The sequence below is a fragment of the Schistocerca gregaria genome, chromosome 10 (assembly GCF_023897955.1).
Source record: "Schistocerca gregaria isolate iqSchGreg1 chromosome 10, iqSchGreg1.2, whole genome shotgun sequence".
Lineage (NCBI taxonomy): Eukaryota > Metazoa > Arthropoda > Insecta > Orthoptera > Acrididae > Schistocerca > Schistocerca gregaria.
The window spans coordinates 45,682,773-45,704,848 of record NC_064929.1 but is presented as its reverse complement, the minus strand read 5'-3'; positions in this window follow the sequence as shown (position 1 = coordinate 45,704,848).

The following is a 22,076-nucleotide window of genomic DNA, read 5'->3' as shown; positions in this document are numbered from 1 at the left end:
TTGCTTCACTACTCCAAGGATATCTACTTCGACGTTACTCATGTTGGCACCTGATCTTGTTTCGAATTCTTGAATATTTACTTCGTGTTCCTTTGTGAAGGCATTTCGGATAACTGTGTTTAGTAGCTCTGTTTTGGCAGCACTGTCTTCGATAGTATCTCCATTGCTATCGCGCAGAGAAGGCATTGATTGTGTCTTGCCGCTAGCATACTTCACATACGAACAGAATCTGTCTGAATTTTCTGCCAGGTTTGGAGATAAAGTTTCGTTGTGAAAACTATTATAAGCATGTCGCATTGAAGTCAGCGCTAAATTTCGAGTCTCTTTAAAAGATCGCCAATGTTGGAGATTTTGTTTCCGTTTAAATTTGGTATGTTTCGTTGTTTCTGCAACAGTGTTTTGACGCGTTTTGCGTACCAATGAGGATGAACTGCGTCGTTTGTTAATTTATTTGGTGTAAATCTCTGAATTGCCGCCGATACTATTTCTTTGCATTCAAGTCACATCTGGTCTGCAGTGAAATTATTAATGTGGAAGGAGTGGAGGAAGATGTTATGTGAATTTTTATGTGCTTTTTTGAACAGGTATATATTTCGTTTATTTGTGGAGGACTTGGGGGTCTGGGTACGTTCAATAATACCAGTATCCGTTTTAATCCTCGTTACTAGTTCAGGATTATTCCGAGTTAACAGGTAAAGCGCGGTTTTCACAACCTTTTACTATTCATGAAGTAACTGCTCGAAATAGTTGTCGGAGAAAGCGTTTAGCAAAATTTCGGATGATGTTTTATGCGTACCTCCGGAATTAAACATGTATTTTCACTAACATATCGAGGATAGATTAAAGGCACCACGAACTATATTTGTATGAGTCGGGTACGCGTTTGAAATTAAACTCAACTCGTCTTTGAACCTTTCAGCTACTGTATCATCTGAATTGGGAGGTCGGTAAAAGGATCCAGTTATTATATGATTCCGGTTGCCAAGAATGTCCTCTGTGCATACTAATTCGCAGGAAGTGTCTACTTCAATTTCGGGACAACCTACTTTGAGGTGAGCCACACGTTTCTTCAAGTCACGAGCTACGTATCGTCCCCTCTGGACCAAACCTGGGTGTTGCTCACAGTAGCCGGCAGTCTGTTGCTTTATCGCCACCGCCTGCGGCCGAACTGGTGCTCGCTGTCTCTGCGACGTTAACTCCCGGCTCTCGGCATCTCTTTGGAACAGGAACTCGGGCGCAGCAAAAGACGGAGTACGTATCGCGCTGATTCTCTGCTCTGCCTGACCCTTCGTGGCTTCCAAACGCCCGGCAGCCGCTCTCTCAGCTGGGGACAGTAGCTCTACGCGTTCACTTTGGGACAGCCACGAACGTCGCCATAACCCTGCTCTCCTGTTCTTCGAGCACTCTGTTTAGCGGCAACTGCTCGATTTCAGCTTCACAGACGCTTCTCGACGACCCTCGACGTTTTCGCTAACTCGATCGCTATTTCATCCCGTAGCATCTTCTAAAGTCATTCGCTTTACTTTCCACGTTCCGTTCGAGCTTAAGATTCGCAGCTTCTAAGTCATCAAATAGCTTTTCATTCACTTTCCTCGGCTCATTAAATTTCTCTTCAGTCCCTTCGTGAGTTCACCAACCGGCACAGAGGTTGTTTGAGAATAGCGGAAAAAAAAAATTGCATGCAGTTAATGCAATACTAAATCTAACCATAGTACATAACATCGTTAAATGAACCTGTATAATTAATCAACGGATTGTGAATTTGGCACATTAGTTCTACTCATTCCTCTCTCTGGGTACTTCGTTATCACTGTCTTTTTGTGCAGCATATAAAAATCAGGCTAATATTTCAAAGAAAGAAGCAGTTAAGAGCGTCGAGTTGCAAGTCTGGCAGCTATTTGGTGCGTTCTGAAGTAGTTAGAGGACACACGATTTGAGTTTTCATGAAACACATTTATTCAAAAATAGCCACAAAGAATTATGGGTGGACATTCTGAAGATATACTTAAGTTGTGCCTGAACACGAAATAAACTAATCTGATCTGGCAAGAAGAAATTACATAGCGCAATTTAACTATGCATACGTGAGGGAAAAGAGAGGAAAGGGAACAGAAACATATGACTTCAGTTATCCAATCAAGCTTCACACGAAAACGACGAAATTCAGAGGAACATTACCTGCATTGCGTGCATGCACTAACATCAAAGGGGTTTACACCAATTGAAACATCTTGTTACAGCAAATACACCACCTGAGAATTCACGCAAGCATCATGAAAAGAAGTCACCTGAGTTGCACATCCAACTGTTTCAAACAGATGTGAGTGAAAATCGCTAAATGTATAAATCAATGAGAGTACACCACTGTAACAACGAATAGATCATGAATCACACCGAATTCATAATAAAACCATCAAGGCGGAAGGCCCCAATGATTCGAGAAACATATGGCCCCCATTAAACAAAGGCAGCTGCTACACGTTCCCACAAAACACGGAAATGCAGTAACGCAAATATTCACCCATCACTTATCAGTTAAAATAACACGGACCAACTATTGAGATTCAGTAATAGAGCGCAACGCTCACAGAATAAAGACAACTCGAGATCACAGCAGAAAATAGAACATGCGATAAACTACAATACATAAAAAGAAATATCGCACATACACGATAACACAAGTTCTGTCATATTCACAAAGCTTTAAAGCACATTAACTCAGGCTAACCATATCCCGTAGAGCGCATTGACACAACAATAGTAGAAAGGAACAAAGCAAACTCCGGACACTGACAAAATCATAGACTCAAGCATCCTATTAAGAGCAATATAAAGCAAGAAGTAATCGAAACACTTCATTCAGGCCAAGAGCTTTTCCGAACGGCTCCACGCATGAAGACCGCGTTTGAAGCTACGACCTATCTCATCACTGGCAGGAGAGGGCTCACTTAAGAGCACAGCTACATCCACCGAGTTCAGTCCGGAACCGCGCGACTGCTACGGTTGCAGGTTCGAATCCTGCCTCGGGCATGGATGTGTGTGATGTCCTTAGGTTAGTTAGGTTTAAGTAATTCTAAGTTCTTGGGGACTGATGACCTCAGAAGTTACGTCCCATAGCGCTCAGAGCCATACATCCACCGACAGCCACCGCTCGGCTCGGAGCGCATGGAAAGCCCACACGGGAAACGGACAATACCAACTTGACAACCACGAAGGTGTCGAACAGCACCGATAGACCTCTTTGCCCACGTAAGAGGTACAAAACTGGTTATCCTGTGCTTCTAGCAGACGAAAAGCAGCTCAAGTACCAAATGGAAGACAAACCTGAAAAGACACATAAAAAGACCTGGTCACACAAGATAGGCTAATGGACGAACTTTATAAATATGGGTCTCGATTACACATGGAATATAAATGGATCACTTAAGGTACTGACATACTGATGCGCAGAACGAGTTGCTTGCACTTAACGTCAGATTATCACTGAAACTTCTCAGTCCTTCTGGGACAGTTAGTAGAACCAACTGCAGACAAACAGAATCAAACAGGGCAACAGTCTTATCAAGCGACTCTACACAGACATTTCAACATATCATAAACACACTAATTATAATCCTTCATGCAGTGATTTATGCGTTTCCTCCTGTTGAGTTACGGGGTACTTTTAATGATATGAGCGTCCACTATCTACATCTATATGTACATGGGTAGACTGCAAATCACACTTAAGTGCTTGGCAGAGGGTTTATCGAACCACCTTCACAATAATTCTCTATTATTCCAATCTCGAACAGCGTGGTGGAATAACTAACACGTATATCTGTCAGTGCGAGCTCTTATTTCCCTTATTTTACTATGATGATCTTTTCTCCCTATGTAGGTCAGCGTTAACAAAATATTTTCACGTTCGGAGAAGAAAGTTAATGACTGAAATTCCGTGAGAAGATTCCGCCGCAACGAAAAACGCCTTCGTTTTGATGACGTCCTCCCCTAACTGTGTATCATGCAGTGACACTCTCTCCCCTATTCCATATTAATACAAAACGAGCAGCGCTTCATTGAAGTTTCTCGATGTACTCCGTTAATTCCATCTGGTATCAATTCCACACCGCGCAGCAGTACTTCGAAAGGAGACGGACAAGCACAGTGTAGCTAGACTCATCAGTAGATCTGTTACATATTTCAACTGTTCCGCCAAATAAACGCAGTCTTTGGTTTCTCTTCCCCGCATCATTTTCTCTCTCTTCTCTCCACTTAAGTAGTTCGTAACTGTAATTCTTAGGTATTAATTTAAAATTACGGCTTTTAGATTTGATTTATCGTGTAGCCGATGTTTAACGGATTCCTAGTAGCACTCTTGCGGATAACCCCACACTTTTCATAGCTTTGCGCTAACTGCCAACTGCCAACTTTCGAACCATACAGATATCTTTACTAAATTGTTTTGCAACTGATTTCGATCTTCTGATGACTTTACTAGACATTACCTACAAACAGTGATCGTAGATGGCAGCTACTCATGATCGCAACAGAGTTTCACTGGACACGGGGAGAAGAACATTTTTCCATAACACATCCGTCAGTAGTTCTCTTTGATGAACAGGATGTGCTTCACTTCAGCAACTGCTTCATTTCTGCACTACAATAGGGTGTCTCACGGAGACCTAGGAGCTATAAAGAGCTTGGAAAATCCCTGTCGGCTAGTCTCATAGTCTTTAAACCGGAGATGCTTATTTTGCTGTAATTGGTTTTGTGGAACCGAGAATTCATGCAGACTTTTCCCCATGGGAGTAATGTCTCAAACTTTCTACGCTTTGATCGATCCCTGGAAGACCAGTAGTAGGTTCCGAAGCACATCTGGAGGCATTCTGTAATCTGTTGACCTTCAGAGTGTTGATGAAACACAAAAATTGCATCGGGATTGAATACTACATGCACAATGCGGACTTTTCTCCATGGGAGTAATGTCTCAAACTATCTACACTTTGATATGTTCCTGGGAGACCAGTAGTAGATTCCGAAGCACATTTGGAGGCATTCTGTAATTTGTGGACCTTCAGAGTGTTGATGAAACACAGAAATTGCATCGGGATTGAATACAACAGGCACCATGCGGACTTTTCTCCATGTGAGTAAAGTGTCAAAATGTCTACGCTTTGATCGATTCCTGGGAGACCCGTAGTAGTTTCCGAAGCCCATCTGGAGGCATTCTGTAATATGTGGAACTTCAGAGTGTTGATGAAACAAGAAATTGCATCGGGATTGAATTCAACAGGCACCATGCGGACTTTTCTCCATTGGAGTAATGTTTCAAACAGTCTACGCTTTGATCGTTCACTGGCAGACCAATAGTGGTTTCCGAAGCACATCTGGAGGCACTCTGTAATCTGTGGACCTTCAGGGTGTTGATGAAACACAGAGATGGCATCGAGATTGAATAAAACTGGCACCATGCGGAGTTTTCCCCAGGGGAGTAATGTATCAAAGTGTCTATGCTTTGATCGATTCCTGGGAGACCAGTAGTGGTTTCCTAATCCCATCTGGAGGCATTCTGTAATCTTTGGTTCTTCAGAGTGTTGATGAAACACAGAAATTGCATCGGGTTTGAATACAACAGGCACCATGTGGACTTTTCCCATGGGAGTAATGTCTCAAAATGTCTACGTTCTGAACGTTCCCTGGCTGACCAGCAGTAGTTTCGGAATCGCATCTGGATGAATTATGTAATCTGTGGACCTTCAGAGTGTTGATGAAACACAGAAATTGCATCGAGATTCAATACAACAGAACCATGCGGACTTTTCTCCATGGGAGTAATGTCTTAAACTGTCTACGCTTTGATCGTTCCCTGGAAGACTAGTAGTAGTTTCCGAAGTACATCTGGAGGCATTCTGTAATCTGTTGATATTCAGTGTGTTGATGAAACCCAGAAAATGCATGGGGATTGAATACAAAAGCCTCCACACCCACGTTTCTTTACGGGAGTAATGTCTCAAACTGTCTACGCTTAGATATTTCCCTCTAGGACCAGCAGTTGTTTCTGAAGGACATCTGGAGGCATTCTGTGATCTGCGGACCTTCAGAATGTTGTTGAAACACAAAAATTGCATCGCGATTGAATACAACAGGTACCATGCGGACTTTTCTCCATGGGAGTAATGACTCAAATTGTCTCCGCTTTGATGGTCCTCATGAAGACCAGTATTAGTTTCCGAAGCACATCTGGAGACATTGTGTAATTTGTGGACCTTCAGAGTGTTGATGGAAGATAGAAATTTCATCGCAATTGAAAACAACAGGCACCATGCGTACTTTTCTGTATGGGAGTCATGTCTCAAATTGCCTACGCAATGATCGTTCCCTGGAAGACCAGTAGTAGTTTCGGAAAGCAAATCTTGAGGCTTTCTATAATCTGTGGACCTTCAGAGTGTTGGTGAAACACAGAAATTGCATCGAGATGGAATATAACATTCACCATGCGGACTTCTCTCCATGGGAGTAATATCTCAAACTGTCTATGCTTTGATCGCACCCTGGAAGACCAGTAGTAGTTTCCGAAGCACATCTGGACTCATTCTGCAATCTGTTGATCTTCAGTGTGTTGATGAAACACAGAAATTGCATCGGGATTGAATACAAAAGCCTCCATACCCACGTTTCTTCATGGGATTAATGTCTCAAACCGTCTACGCTTTGATGGTTCCCTGGAAGACTAGTGGTAGTTACCGAAGCACATCTGGAGGCATTCAGTAATCTTTGGACCTTCAGAGTGTTGATGAAACACAGAAATTGAATCGGCATTGAATACTACCGGCACCATGCGGACATTACTCCATGGGAGTAATGTCTCAAATTGTCTACGCTTTGATCGTTCCGTGGAAGAACCAGTAGTAGTTTCCAAAGCACATCTGGAGGCATTCAGTAGCCTTTGGACCTTCTGAGTGTTGATGAAACACTGAAATTACATCGAGATTTAATACAACAGGCACCATGCGGAATCTTCTCCATGGGAATAATGTCTCAAACTGTCTACGCTTTGATCGATTCCTGGGAGACTAGTCATGGTTTCCGAAGCCCATCTGGAGGAATTCTGTAAGCTTTCGACCTTCAGAGTGTTGATGAAACACAAAAATTGCATCGTGATGGAAACAACATTCACCATGCGGACTTTTCTCCCTGGGAGTAATGTCTCAAACTGTCTACGCTTTGATTGTTCCCTGGAAGACTAGTAGCAATTTCCGAAGCAGATCTGGAGGCATTCTGTAATCTGTGGACCTTCAGAGTGTTGATGAAAACAGAAATTGCATCGTAAGGGAATACAACATTCACCATGCGGACTTTTCTCCATGGGAGTAATGTCTTGAACTGTCTTCGCTTTGATCGTTCCCTGGAAGACCAGTAGTAGTTTCCCAAGCAAATCTGGGGGCATTCAATTATCTGTGGACCTTCAGAGTGTTGATGAAACGTAGAAATTGCATCGACCTTGAATACAACATTCACCATGCAGACTTTTCTCCATGCAGTAATACTGAAATTGTCTACCCTTTGATCGTTCCCTGGAAGTCAGTAGTAGTTTCCGAAGCACATCTGGACCCATTCTGTAATCTGTTGACCTTCAGTGTGTTGATGAAACAAAGAAATTGCATCGGGATTGAATACAAACGTCTCCATACGCACGTTTCTTCATGGGAGTAATTATCAAACTGTCTACGCTTAGATATTTCCCTGTAGGACCAGTAGTAGTTTCCGAAGCACATCTGGAGGCACTCTGTAATCTGTGGATCTTCAGAGTGATGATGAAACACAGAAATTGCATCGAGATTGAATACAACAGTCACCATGCGGACATTTCTCCATGGGAGTAATGTTTTAAACTGTCTACGCTTTGATCGTTCCCTGGAAGACTCGTAGTAGTTTCCGAAGCACATCTGGAGGCATTCAGTAATCTTTGGACATTCAGAGTGTTGATGAAACAAATAAATTGCATCATGATTGAATACAACAGGCACAATGCGAACGTTTTTGCATGGGAGTAATCTCTCAAATTGACTACGCTCTGATCGATTCCTGGGAGACCAGTAGAGGTTTCCGAGGCCCATCTGGAGGCATTCTGTAATCTGTGGACCTTCAGAGTGTTTATGAAACAAAGAAATTGCATCGAGATTGAATACAACAGTCACCATGCGGACTTTTCTCCATGGGAGTAATGTCTAAAACTTTCTACGCTTTGATAATTTCCTGGAGGACAATTAGTAGTTTCCGAAGCACATCTGGAGGCATTATGTAATCTGTGGATCTTCAGAGTGTTGATGAAACACAGAAGTTGCATCGGGTTTGAATACAACAGGCACCATGCTTACTTTTCTCCATGGGAGTAATGTCTCAAACTGTCTACGCTTTGATCATTCCCTGGAGGACCAGTAGTAGTTTCCTAAGAACATCTGTAGGCATTATGTAATCTGTGGACCTTCAGAGTGTTGATGAAAAAAATACATTGCTTCGGGATTGAATAATACATTCCCCATGAGGACTTTTCTCAATGGGAGTAATGTCTCAAAATGTCTCCGCTTGGATCGTTCCCTGGAAGACCACTAGTAGTTTCCCAAGCAAATCTGGAGGCATTCTATTATCTGTGGACCTTTAGAGTGTTGATGAAACACAGAAATTGCATCGGGATGGAATACAACATTCATCATGCGGACTCTTCTCCATGGGAGTAATGTCTCAAATTGCCTACACTTTCATTGATTCCTGGGAGACCAGTAGTAGTTTACGAAGCACATCTGGAGGTATGCTGTAATCTTCCGACCTTCAGAGTGTTGATGAAACAAATAAATTGCTTCGGGATTGAATACAACATTATCCATGAGGACTTTTCTCTATGGGAGTAATGTCTCAAACTGTCTCCGCTTGGATCGTTCCCTGGAGGACCAGTAGTAGTTTCCGAAGTACATCTGGGCTCATTCTGTAATCTGTTGATCATCAGTGTGTAGATGAAACACAGAAATTGCATCGGGATTGAATACAAAAGCCTCCATACCCACGTTTCTTCATGGGAGTAATGTCTCAACTCTGTCTACGCTTAGATATTTCCCTGTAGGATCAGTAGTAGTTTCCGAAATACATCTGGAGGCATTCTATAATCTGTGGACCTTCAGAGTGTTGGTGAAACATAGAAACTGCATTGTCATTAAATACAACAGGCACCATGCTTACTTTTCTCCATGGGAGTAATGTCTCAAACTGTCTACGCTTTGATCGTTCCCTGGAAGACCAGTAGTAGTTTCCGAAGCACATCTGAAGGCATTCAGTAATCTTAGGACATTCAGAGTGTTGATGAAACACAGAAATTGCATCGGCATTGAATACAACAGCACCATGCGGACTTCTCTCCATGTTAGTATTGTCTCAAATTGTCTACGCTTTGATCGTTCCCTGGAAAACCAATAGTAGTTTCCGAAGCACATCTGGAGGCATTCTGTAATCTGTGGACCTTCAGAGTGTTGACGAAAGATAGAAATTGCATCGGGATAGAATACAACAGGCACCATGCGGACTATACTCCATGGGAGTAATGTTTCAAACTGTCTACGCTTTGATCGATTCCTGGGAGACCAGTCGTAGATTCCGAAACACATGTCGATTCATTCATTAATCTGTGGACCTTCAGAGTGTTGATGAAACACAGAAATTGCATCGGGATTGAATACAACAGGCGCCATGCGTACTTTTCTCCATGGGAGTAATGTCCCAAACTGTCTATGTTTTGATCGTTCCCTGGAAGACCGGTAGTAGTTTCCGAAGCACATCTGGACTCATTCTGTAAACTGTTGACCTTCAGTGTGTTGATGAAACACAGAAATTGCATAGGGATTGAATAAAAAAGCCACCATACGCACGTTTCTTCATGGGAGTAATGTCTCAAACTGGATACGCTTAGATATTTCCAGGTAGGACTAGTTGTAGTTTCCGGAGCACATCTGGAAGCATTCACTTATCTTTGGACCTTCAGAGTGTTGATGAAACGCAGAAATTGCATCGAGATTGAATACTACAGGCACCATGCGGACTTTTCTCCATGGGAGTAATGTCTCAAACTGTCTACGCTTTGATCGTTCCCTGGAAGACTAGTAGTAGTTTCCAAAGCACATCTGGACTCATTCTGTAATCTGTTGATCATCAGTGTGTTGATGAAACACAGAAATTGCATCGGGTTAGAAACCAACAGGCACCATGCTTACTTTTCTCAATGGGAGTAATGTCTCAAACTGTCTACGCTTTGATCGTTCCCTGGAATACTCGTAGTAGTTTCCGAAGCACATCTGGACTCATTCTGTAATCTGTTGATCATCAGTGTGTTGATGAAACACAGAAATTGCATCGGGATTGAATACAACATTCATCATGCGGACTTTTCCCCATGGGAGTAATGTCTCAAACTGTCTACGCTTTGATTGATTCCTGGGAGACCAGTAGTAGTTTCCGAAGCACATCTGGGGCATGCTGTAATCTTCCGACCTTCAGAGTGTTGATGAAACACAGTAATTGCATCGAGATTGAATAGAACATGCACCAATGCGGACTTTTCTACATGGGAGTAATGTCTCAAACTCTCTACGCTTTGATCATTCCCTGGAGGACCAGTAGTAGTTTCCAAAGCACATCTGTAGGCATTATGTAATCTGTGGACCTTCAGAGTGTTGATGAAACAAATAAATTGCTTCGGGATTGTATACAACACTCCCCATGAGGACTTTTCTCCATTGGAGTAATGTCTGAAACTGTCTCCGCCTGGATCGTTCCCTGGAAGACCACTAGTAGTTTCCAAAGCAAATCTGGACCCATTCTATTTTCTGTGGACCTTCAGAGTTTGATGAAACACAGAAATTACATCGAGATGGAATACAACATTCACCATGCGGACTTTTCTCCATGGGAGAAATGTCTCAAACTGTGCACGCTTTGATCGTTCCCTGGAAGACCAGTAGTAGTTTCCAAAGCACAACTGGAGGCATTCTGTAAACGGTGGACCTTCAGAGTGTTGATGAAACACAGAAATTGAATCGGGATTTAATACAACAGGCACCATGCCGACTTTTCCCCATTGGAGTCATGTCTCAAATTGCCTACGCAATGATCGTTCCCTGGGAGAGCAGTAGTAGTTTCCCAAGCAAATCTGGAGGCATTGTATAATCTGTGGATCTTCAGAGTGTTGGTGAAACACAGAAATTGCATCGAGATGGAATACAACATTCGCCATGCGGACTTATCTCCATGGGAGTAATGTCTCAATCTGTCTATGCTTTGATCGTTCCCTGGAAGAACAGTAGTAGTTTCCGAAGCACATCTGGACTCATTCTGTAATCTGTTGATCTTCAGTGTGTTGATGAAACACAGAAATTGCATCGGGATTGAATACAAAAGCCTCCATACCCACGTTTCTTCATGGGAGTAATGTCTCATCTCTGTCTACGCTTAGATATTTCCCTGTAGGATCAGTAATAGTTTCCGAAATACATCTGGAGGCATTCTATAATCTGTGGACCTACAGAGTGTTGGTGAAACATAGAAATTGCATTGTGATTAAATACAACAGGCACCATGCTTACTTCTCTCCATGGGAGTAATGTCTCAAACTGTCTACGCTTTCATCGTTCCCTGGAAGACTAGTTGTAGTTACCGAAGCACATCTGGAGGCATTCAGTATTCTTTGGACCTTCAGAGTGTTGATGAAACACAGAAATTGCATCGGGATTAAATACAACAGGCACCATGCGGACTTTTCTCCATGGGAGTATTGTCTCAAACTGTCTACGCTTTGATCGTTCCCTGGAAAACCAGTAGTAGTTTCCGAAGCACATCTGGAGGCATTCAGTAATCTTAGGACATTCAGAGTGTTGATGAAACACAGAAATTGCATCGGCATTGAATACAACAGGCACCATGCCGACTTTTCTCCATGGGAGTATTGTCTCAAACTTTCTACGCTTTGATCGTTCCCTGGAAAACCAGTAGTAGTTTCCGAAGCACATCTGGAGGCATTCTGTAATCTGTGGACCTTCAGAGTGTTGATGAAAGATAGAAATTGCATCGGGATAGAATACAACAGGCAACATGCGGACTTTACTCCATGGGAGTAATGTCTCAAAGTGTCTACGCTTTGATCGATTCCTGGGAGACATGTCGTAGATTCCGAAGCACATGTCGAGGCATTCATTAATCTGTGGAACTTCAGTGTGTTGATGAAACACAGAAATTGCATCGGGATTGAGTACAACAGGCGCCATGCGGACTTTTCTCCATGGGAGTAATATCTCAAACTGTCTACGTTTTGATCGTTCCCTGGAAGAACCAGTAGTAGTATCCAAAGTACATCTGGAGGCATTCAGTAATCGTTGGACCTTCAGAGTTTTGATGAAACACCGAAACTGAATCGGGATTGAATACAACAGGCACCATGCGGACGTTTCTCCATGGGAGGAATGTCTGAAGCTGTCTACGATTAAATATTTCCCTGGAGGACCAGTACTAGTTTCAAAAGCACATCTGGAGGCATTCTATAATCTGTGGACTTTCAGAGTGTTGGTTAGACACAGAAATAGCATCGTGATGGAATACAACATTCACCATGCGGACTTTTCTCCATGGGAGTAATGTCTCATATTGTCTACGCTTTGATCGTTCCCTGGAAGACTAGTAGTAGTTTCCAAGGCACAACTCGAGGCATTCTGTAATCGGTGGATCTTCAGAGTGTTGATGAAACACAGAAATTGCATCGGGATTGAATACAACATTCACTATGCGGACTTTTCTCCATGGGAGAAATGTCTCAAACTGTCTATGCTTTGATCGTTCCCTGGAAGACTAGTAGTAGTTTCCGAAGCACATCTGGACTAATTCTGTAATCTCTAGACCTTCAGTGTGTTGATGAAACACAGAAATTGCATCGGGATTGAATACAAAAGCCTCCATGCGCACGTTTCTTCATGGGAGTAATGTCTCAAACTGTCTACACTTTGATATGTTCCTGGCAGACCAGTAGTAGTTTCCGAACCACAGCTGGAGGCATTCTGTAATCCTTGGACCTTCAGAGTGTTGATGAAACACAGAAATTGCATCGAGATGGTATACAACATTCACCATGCGGACTTTTCTCCATGGGAGGAATGTCTCAAACTGTCTACGCTTAGGTATTTCCCTATAGGACTAGTAGTAATTTCTGAAGCTCATCTGGAGGCACTCTGTAATCTGTGGACCTTCAGAGTGTTGATGAAACACAGAAATTGCATCGGGATTGAATATAACAGGCACCATGCGGAATTTTCTCCATGGGTGTAATGTCTCAAACTGTCTACGCTTTGATCGACTCCTGGGAGACATGTCGTAGATTCCGAAGCACATGTGCAGGCATTCTGTAATCTGTGGACCTTCAGAGTGTTGATGAAACACAGAAATAGCATCGGGAATGAATACAACAGGCGCCATGCGGACTTTTCTCCATGGGAGTAATGTCTCAAACTGTCTACGCTTTGATCGTTCCCTTGAAGACCAGTACTAGTTTCCGAACCACATCTGGAGGCATTCTGTAATCAGTGGACCTTCAGTGTGTTGATGAAACACAGAAATTGCATCGGGATTGAATACAACAGGCACCATCCAGATGTTTCTCCATGGAAGGAGGGTCTGAAGCTGTCTACGCTTAGATATTTCCCTGTAGGACCAGTAGTAGTTTCCGAAATACATCTCGAGGCATTCTACAATCTGTGGACCTTCAGAGTGTTGATGAAAGATAGAAATTGCATCGGGATTGAATACAACAGGCAGCATGCGGACTTTTCTCCATGGTTGGAGAGGAATGAAGAAAATTGTGAAGTAGAGGTAGGTGAGAACCAATGATAATGCAACACATAGTCTGTGACAATGGCAAAAAAGAAGAGAGACGGTGTGTCAGTGAGAAGATACAGCAGCAGTAGGAAGGAGTGAAACAGATAGTATCAGTAATATAGAGCAAGCCAGAGACAGTGACAGCAAGAGGAAATACTACTACTACTACTACTACTACTACTACTACTACTACTAGTAGTAGTAGTAGTTGTTGTTGTAGTAGTAGTAGTGAGTGAGTGAGTGAGAATGGGCAAGCCATGGTGAGGGGTATGAGTGATATATTAGTGAGAAGAGAACAAGTATATTTGTGTACCAAAAGTGTTGGGAAATTTTTGGGAAGGTGCTGGGTAAAGTAGGATGAGGCAGCTGGAATCAGATTTTTCAGTCAATTATTTATAAAGGAGCATACACACTTATTTGTGCTTAGAGAGGAGCATTTTCCCATTGGTAGATGAAACACTCAAAAAATATTACGTGTAACTGAAGCAAGTCATCAGGTTCTTCCATTTTCTCCCTATATAACACTTAAAATGCTGAGATGAAGTGGGAGATATGATACTGCGCAAAGAGTTTGACAGAGCACTGAAAGACCTAAGTTGAAACAAGGCCCTGGGAGTTGGCAACATTGCATTAGAACTACTGACAGCCTTAGGAGAGCCAGTCCTGACAAAACTCTACCATCTGGTGAGCAAAATGTATGAGACAGGTGAAATACCCTCAGACTTCAAGAAGAATATAATAATTCCAATCCCAAAGAAAACAGGTGTTGACAGATGTGAAAATTACCGAACTATAAGTTCAATAAGTCACAGCTGCAAAATACTAACGAGAATTCTTTACGGATGAATGGAAAAACTGGTAGAAGCTGACCTCGGGGAAGATCAGTTCGGATTCCGTAGAAATATTGGAACACGTGCAGCAACACTGACCCTATGACTTATCTTAGAAGCTACATTAAGAAAAGGCAAACCTGTGTTTATAGCATTTCTAGACTTGGAAAAAGCTTTTGACAATGTTGGCTGGAATACAGGGAGTCGTTTCTGAAAGTATTTGTATGGAGTGTAGCTTTGTATGGAAGTGAAACATGGATGATAAATAGTTGGACAAGAAGAGAATAGAAGCTTTCGAAATGTGGTGCTACAGAAGAATGCTGAAGATTAGATGGGTAGATCACATTACTAATGGGGAGGTATTGCATAGAATTGGAGAGAAGAGGAGTTTGTGGCACAGCTGGACTAGAAGTAGGGATTGGTTGGTAGGACATGTACTTAGGCATCAAGGGATCACCAATTTAGTATTGGAGGGCAGTGTGGAGGGTAAAAATCATAGTGGGAGACCTAGAGATTAATACACTAAGCAGATTCAGAAGGGTGTAGGCTACAGTATGTACTGGGAGATGAAGAAGCTTGCACAGGATAGAGTAGCATGGAGAGCTGCATCAAACCAGTCTCAGGACTGAAGATCACAACAACAACAACAACAACAACAACACTAAAATTCTTGAAAACGGCTTAATGTTTTTCCCCATTTGTGTGTTATTATTAGTGTATCAAAGAAATAAAAGAAGAAACTACTCCGTCTTCATCAGTGACCCATTATAAAGTTAGTTAGTTGCTCATTCCATGGACAATTTTACATGACAGATTGTAATGATGTGGAGAAAGTCATTTTACATTGAAATTCCAAGTTAATTTGTACATATAATTACTTTCTGATCATTTCCTAGTTTGTGTTTTTTCTTTATTATTTACAAAAAGAAATGTGTGTTCAGATTTAAGTTAGTAATTCCTGTTCACCATAGTATCCTTTGCATCACATATATGATGTAGGTATTGTCATAATTAGATACAGCATACATACATCACAATTCTAGATGTTAATATAACTAATATGAAATTAACATTATACAATGTGTTTAAAAAATTTCATAATGGACTAATGGATTGGTATTAGATGTGCCCTATAACAATTCTGACATACAAGCAGTACACTTCAAGAAACAAGAATATACAAACAATATTTAATATTTACAATGAGAACAGCATGTTTGAATGACACTGAAAAGAAAACAAGAGGTTATTAGTCATCAAGGAATTCAAAATACTCATCCATGATATAGAAACATTAATTTAATACTTAAGTTTTATTTCTGACTTAAATTTTTTGTCATCCATAATTCCCTTGATCTAAATTGACAGTGTGTTATACAGCTTTATTCCATAATGGCTCAACCTGTTTTGAGTTTTTGTTTTTATTTTTCTACATGCAGATTCTTCCTGATGTGTGTTGTACTTCTGTAAATCTGAATTCATATGTCAATTACTTGTGTGTGTACTTCTATCAGACATACTTTTGAATATGAACAACAATGGTACTGTAAGTATTATTAACTGCATGAATAAGGGCTTGCAGTGTGTTTGTGGAGAGCTGTATTTAATAATTTTAATGACATTTTCCTGTCATTTCAAAGTATCTGGAAGTGAGGTTTTTTGACACCTCAGAACATTCTTCTATAAGATGCAGCAGACTGGAAATAAGCAAAATACACTAACGGTGTACATTGTTTGCAACAAATTCCATAAATTATGCTCGGTGCAAAACATGCAGAATTGAGTTTTTTGGATATGTAAATGCAATGGCTTTTCCAGCTGAAGACATGGCCAGTGTGCATGCCCAATAATTCTGTAAACTTTACTTTCTCTATTTCATGGTCACTCAATAAAAACTGGAGGATATACTTCTCATTTCCTTTACTGTACTGTAGGTAATTTATTTTATTTAAATTAAATGTTAACTTATTAGGAAGAAACCACTGCAGCACGGAATTCACAACATTTTCAGCAGTAATAGATAAGGATTTTCCATCATCACCAAATTATGGTTGTATGGTCTGCAAATAACATCATTTTTGACAAACTGTTTGGGCTTTTAATGTCAATTATATAGATCAGAAATTATAGGTGGGGCCATGAACAGTACCCTACAGGACACCTGTTGCCACCCTCTTAGCATCTGATAGCCACTTTATTTTTTGCCTGTTTTGAGACCCTGTGAGTTCCAAAACCTGTGTTCTATGTTGTAGATAGGATTAAGTTAGTTCCTTGCCAATATCTTTGATGCTATAGCTTCCAGTTTCTAATGGAGTATTTAGTGGTTCACTGTATCAAAGGCATTGATAAGATCTTGGTTGATTCCTACAACACTTTTGTTATGGTCTAAATTCCTTCTGGCTCCTTCATGAGACTTGTATGGCTCCTGTGTTATAACCTGTATGAAAGCTGTGTTGATTACAATTCAGAAGATTGGAGGTGTCGAGATAGCTTATGATCCTGATTTTCATCAACTTCCTAAAGATTTATGAAAGAGATTGAAGGAGGGACATATGTCTGCAGTTTTCTACCTAGCATGAATACCCATTTTTGAACAGAGCTCTAACCTTAGAAATTTTCATCCTCTGTGTGAACACACCTTCACTGAATGAGAAATTGGCAGTATGTACCAGTGGCTACAAAATTTGTGGAGCAACTTTTTTATTTGTGACACTTTATCCATTTCTGCAGACATTTTTGGCCTCAGACTATTAATTACTTCCACATTTCATATTCATTAGTGGAACTTATTCTCCTACTGATGCCTACTTTTGTGCTGTTATTTTCTTTTGTTTGTTAATGTTCATAATAGTTTCTCAAGTACACTTAGAAAGTAGTTAATAATGTAATTGAGCAATGCTTCTTTTTTTAGTTGATTGTTATCTCCAGATACAAGTATAGTCTCCTGTTCCTTACTGCTTTTCCCAGTTCTCTTTAACAATTTACCATGTTCTGCTTGATTCATTGTCTGACTCCCTTACCAATCTATAATTATGTAATATGTATGCTACATTAATTATCCTTTTTATACACTTACATTTGCAGTTTCATACTTTTTTTTCCTTTTTAGTGTCAGAAAAAATTTTCACTTCAGTGTAGAAATTTCTCAGTGTGTGTTTGTAAGTGTATGTGAGCTGACTCTCATGAATCTTTATAGACAGCACATTTCCAGATCTATCATGGAAAGAGAGAACATGTCATTTGTATTTGTTTGTGGCAATACGTATGCCGAGGATTGGTCAGTCACTGTGGTAGTAAACTGGTGGCAGTTTTCAGGGGAGAAAATTCTTTTGTACCTATGATGTACTATTGTTGTATTTACGGAAAGTGTGAAAACTGTAATAAGTGCATTGTGGTCAGATAAGCCTAGGTCAATGTTCCTTACTTCTATATCTGAGGTTTCTAGATTTGAAGATGTATTGTCTATGAAACTTTTTGAAGAGTTTGTTAGCATAGCTGGGATATTTATACACATGCCGGAAAAGTTTTGCATCATCCCAGTTCCAAGAACTCCTGAAGATAGATGTTGACTGTGGATATTGTATTACAGACACAGTCCCTTTGACTGTTAAGAGATGTCACTAAACCCACCCAAAGATGTATACAACCATGCATGAGCAGCACCTCTTAGACGGAGGGGCTCCAACAGCCAATAAGTTCGAGTCATTCCACCTGGAAGGTGGTAGACAGCTCATGTTGTCTGAAGTTCAGCCATGCCTAGATGGCCAATACTGTGGTTTGATCACATCCACTTAGTTACTTTGTGCTAGGAAGGGCTCTCAACAGGGGAAGTGTCCAGGCATCTCGAAGTGAACCAAAGTGATAGTGTTCAAATATAGAGGACATACAGAGATACAGGAACTACTGATGACAATCCCCGCTCAAGCCACCCAAGGGCTACTACTGCAGTGGATGACTGCTAGCTATGGCTTGTGGCTCATAGGAACCCTGACAGCAATGCCAGAATAATGCTTTTTGTGCAGCCACAGGATGTTGTGTTATGACTCAAACTGTGCACAACAGGCTGCATGATGGGCAACTCCACTCCTGACATCCATGGTGAGGTTAATTTTTGCAACCATGACAACATGCAGTGTCTTACAGATGGGTCCGACAACATGCTGAACAGGCCACTCAGGATTGGCATCACATTCTCTTCACTAATGAGTATCAAATACGCCTTCAACCACACAATCGTTGGAGATGTGTTTAGAGGCAACACGGTGAAGCTGAACACCTAAGACACACTGTCCAGCAGGTGTAGTTTCACTATGTGGGGCTGATGTATGTTGCTGCTGGTCATGGAAGGCATCATAATGGCTGTATGATACATGAATGCCATTCTCCAACCAATAGTGCAATGATATCCTCAGCATATTCGTGAGGCATTAATTGTTGTGAATGAGAATTCATACCCCCATGAATGACTTCCTTCAGGATAATTATATTGTTTAACTAGAGTGGCCAGCATGCTCTCCAGACAGAACCCATCAAACTTGTCTGGGATGGATTGAAAATGGCTGTTTATGGATAACATGACCCGCCAACCACTCTTGGGGATCTATGCCAAATCGCCGTTGAGGACTGCGACAATCAGGACCAACAGTGCCTTGATGAACTTGTGGATGGTATGCCATGACAAATACAGGCATGCATCAATGCAAGTGGATGTGCTATTGGGTATTAGAGGTACCAGTGTATACAGAAATATGGACCCCCACCTGTGAAGGTATAACTGTATAGTGGTACAACATGCAGTGTGTGGTTTTTATGAGCAATAAAAAGGGCATAAATGTTGTTTTCTATTCCAGTTTTCTGTACAGGTTCTCTACTCTCCAACTCTAGGGAATGAGGTTATGCAAAACATTTTTGATGTGTGTATTAGAATAAAAGTTGAAACTACATAGAAAATTAAGGAACGGAATTTTAATTGCACTGTGTACCAACATATTGACATTATAAAGTCCCAAGATACAATTATTGACTTTTTCTCACCACATAAGATGCTCAGTCTAATTTATAAAAATGTCTGGATCACAGATCTTGTTTCTAGAACACTTTCACAGCTGCCACACTTTCTATACCAAGAAGTCCCTTCCATACAGCCTAGTCATCCATGGCTGTTGCATCAGTAGTGATGAGCAGTTCCTCTGAAAATATGCTGAGGATCTCACTGAGGCCTTCACAGACTGTTAATACCTTCCCAGCTTTGTAGAACAACACATCCCCGTGCCTTATTGCTCCAGTCACCCACCACCTCGCAAAGATACAGCATTCCACTCATGACATGGTAGTACAATCAGGACTGGAGCAACCATATCATATTCTCCTTCTCCCCTGCAGGTCCGGGGTTTAGAGTAGGCCCGAGGTATTCCTGCCTGTCGTACAAGGTGACTAAAAGGAGTTTCACATGTTTCAGCCCTTATGTGATGGCCTCCTGTAGGGTTTGACTTCCATTCTTCAAACTTTTCTGAAAGAATGAGCCAATTGGAGAAGGGAGCCTTGAAAGGTCCATTGTGTCCTTCATGAATTAAGATCTTTAGACCCGTGACCACACAGGCATCGTGCTGCTGATGCCTGCACTGTTAACTCCCTGATATGCCAAGGGGTAGATGTCCATCCTCCTGGGGCACCGGGACTCCCAGCAAAGGCCATCCTATCAGATGGCAACTGTTGGGAGGGCCCCTGGTCAGAGTGGGCGGCATCAGGGTGGATGACAAACGATGAAGCGCAGTCCATCATCTCTTGCTGGTGGTGAAACACCAGCAGTTTCTAAGCTATCACAAGCACAATTCAACACACAAAAGTACAAGTAAGAGCTTAAATGTGGTCCAGGGTATCACATTTCACAGAGACATTGTTTTGCAGTCCGAAATTGAGCTGCATGCCAATTTAGAGTGACGAGGTGTAAATTTCATCCAGCATGTCCACAGGGGTCGGAAGGATAATGAGGTTGCCAGCGGTGCCTTCATATTGGCCTTTGAGGGTGATACATTGTTCAAGAAGGTCAAGGTGATGGTCTACTGGTGTGATGTAAAGACCTGTATCCATCCCCCAACTCGGTGCTTTAAGTGCTGGAAGTTCAGCAATATGTTTTCCCGCACTACTTCCAGTGTCACAAGCCAAGATTGTGGTTGCCCACCACATCACAATACTCCATGTGCACTGCCTTCCACGTGTGTCAACTGCAGAGAGCACCATTCACCTTGCTCACCTGACAGCAGGATTCTCCAGAAAGAAAGGAGAATCATGGAGTACAAGACCCTGGACTGAATGACCTACACTGAGGCTAAGAGAAAATTTGAACACATGCATTCTGTGTGTATGACATAGTCTTGCACCACCCCTACAACAGTTCTGACACCATGAGCTGTACCAAACCAGGTCACCTCTCAGAGCTGGTAGACTCCCCTGCCCCCCTGATGTTGGAGAGCATTTCCATCCCTGTTGATCCTGCACCACCTACTTGAGGAGCAACACGACCCCCGCCCCCCCCCCCCCCCGCCCCCACCGCCGCCATCATTGGGCAACAATCAAGGCTGGAGCTGGAGAAGCGTAAGTGTTCTTCAGCTTCTCTCCCTAGGAAGTGGTCCCTTGGGTCACTCCATTCCTAGGTATCTTCTAGTGGGAAACATGCTGGCCAGGGTAGTTGACTTACACCTTCTAGAGCACGTTGGGTGGCAGGGGATACATGCGGACGTGCATTATCCTGTTGGAACAGCAAGTTCCCTTGCTGGTCTAGGAATGGTAGATCGATGGGTTCGATGACGGTTTGGATGTACCGTGCACTATTCAGTGTTCCCTCGACGATCACCAGAGGTGTACAGCCAGTGTAAGAGATTGCTCCCCACACCATGATGCTGGGTGTTGGCCCTGTGTGCCTCGGTCGTATGCAGTCCTGATTGTGGCGCTCACCTGCACGGCACCAAACACGCATACGACCATCATTGGCACCATGGCAGAAGCTACTCTCATCGCTGAAGACGACACATCTCCATTCGTCCCTCCATTCACGCCTGTCGCGACACCTCTGGAGGCTGGCAGCACGATGTTGGGGCGTGAGCGGAAGACGGCCTAACGGTGTGCGGGACCGTAGCCCAGCTTCATGGAGACGGTTGCGAATGGTCCTCGCCGATACCCCAGGAGCAACAGTGTCCCTAATTTGATGGAAGTGGCGGTGCGGTCCCCTACGGCACTGCGTAGGATCCTATGGTCTTGGCGTGCATCCGTGCATCGCTGCGGTCCGGTCCCAGGTTGACGGGCATGTGCACCTTCTGCCGACCACTGGCGACAACATCAATGTACTGTGGAGACCTCACGCCC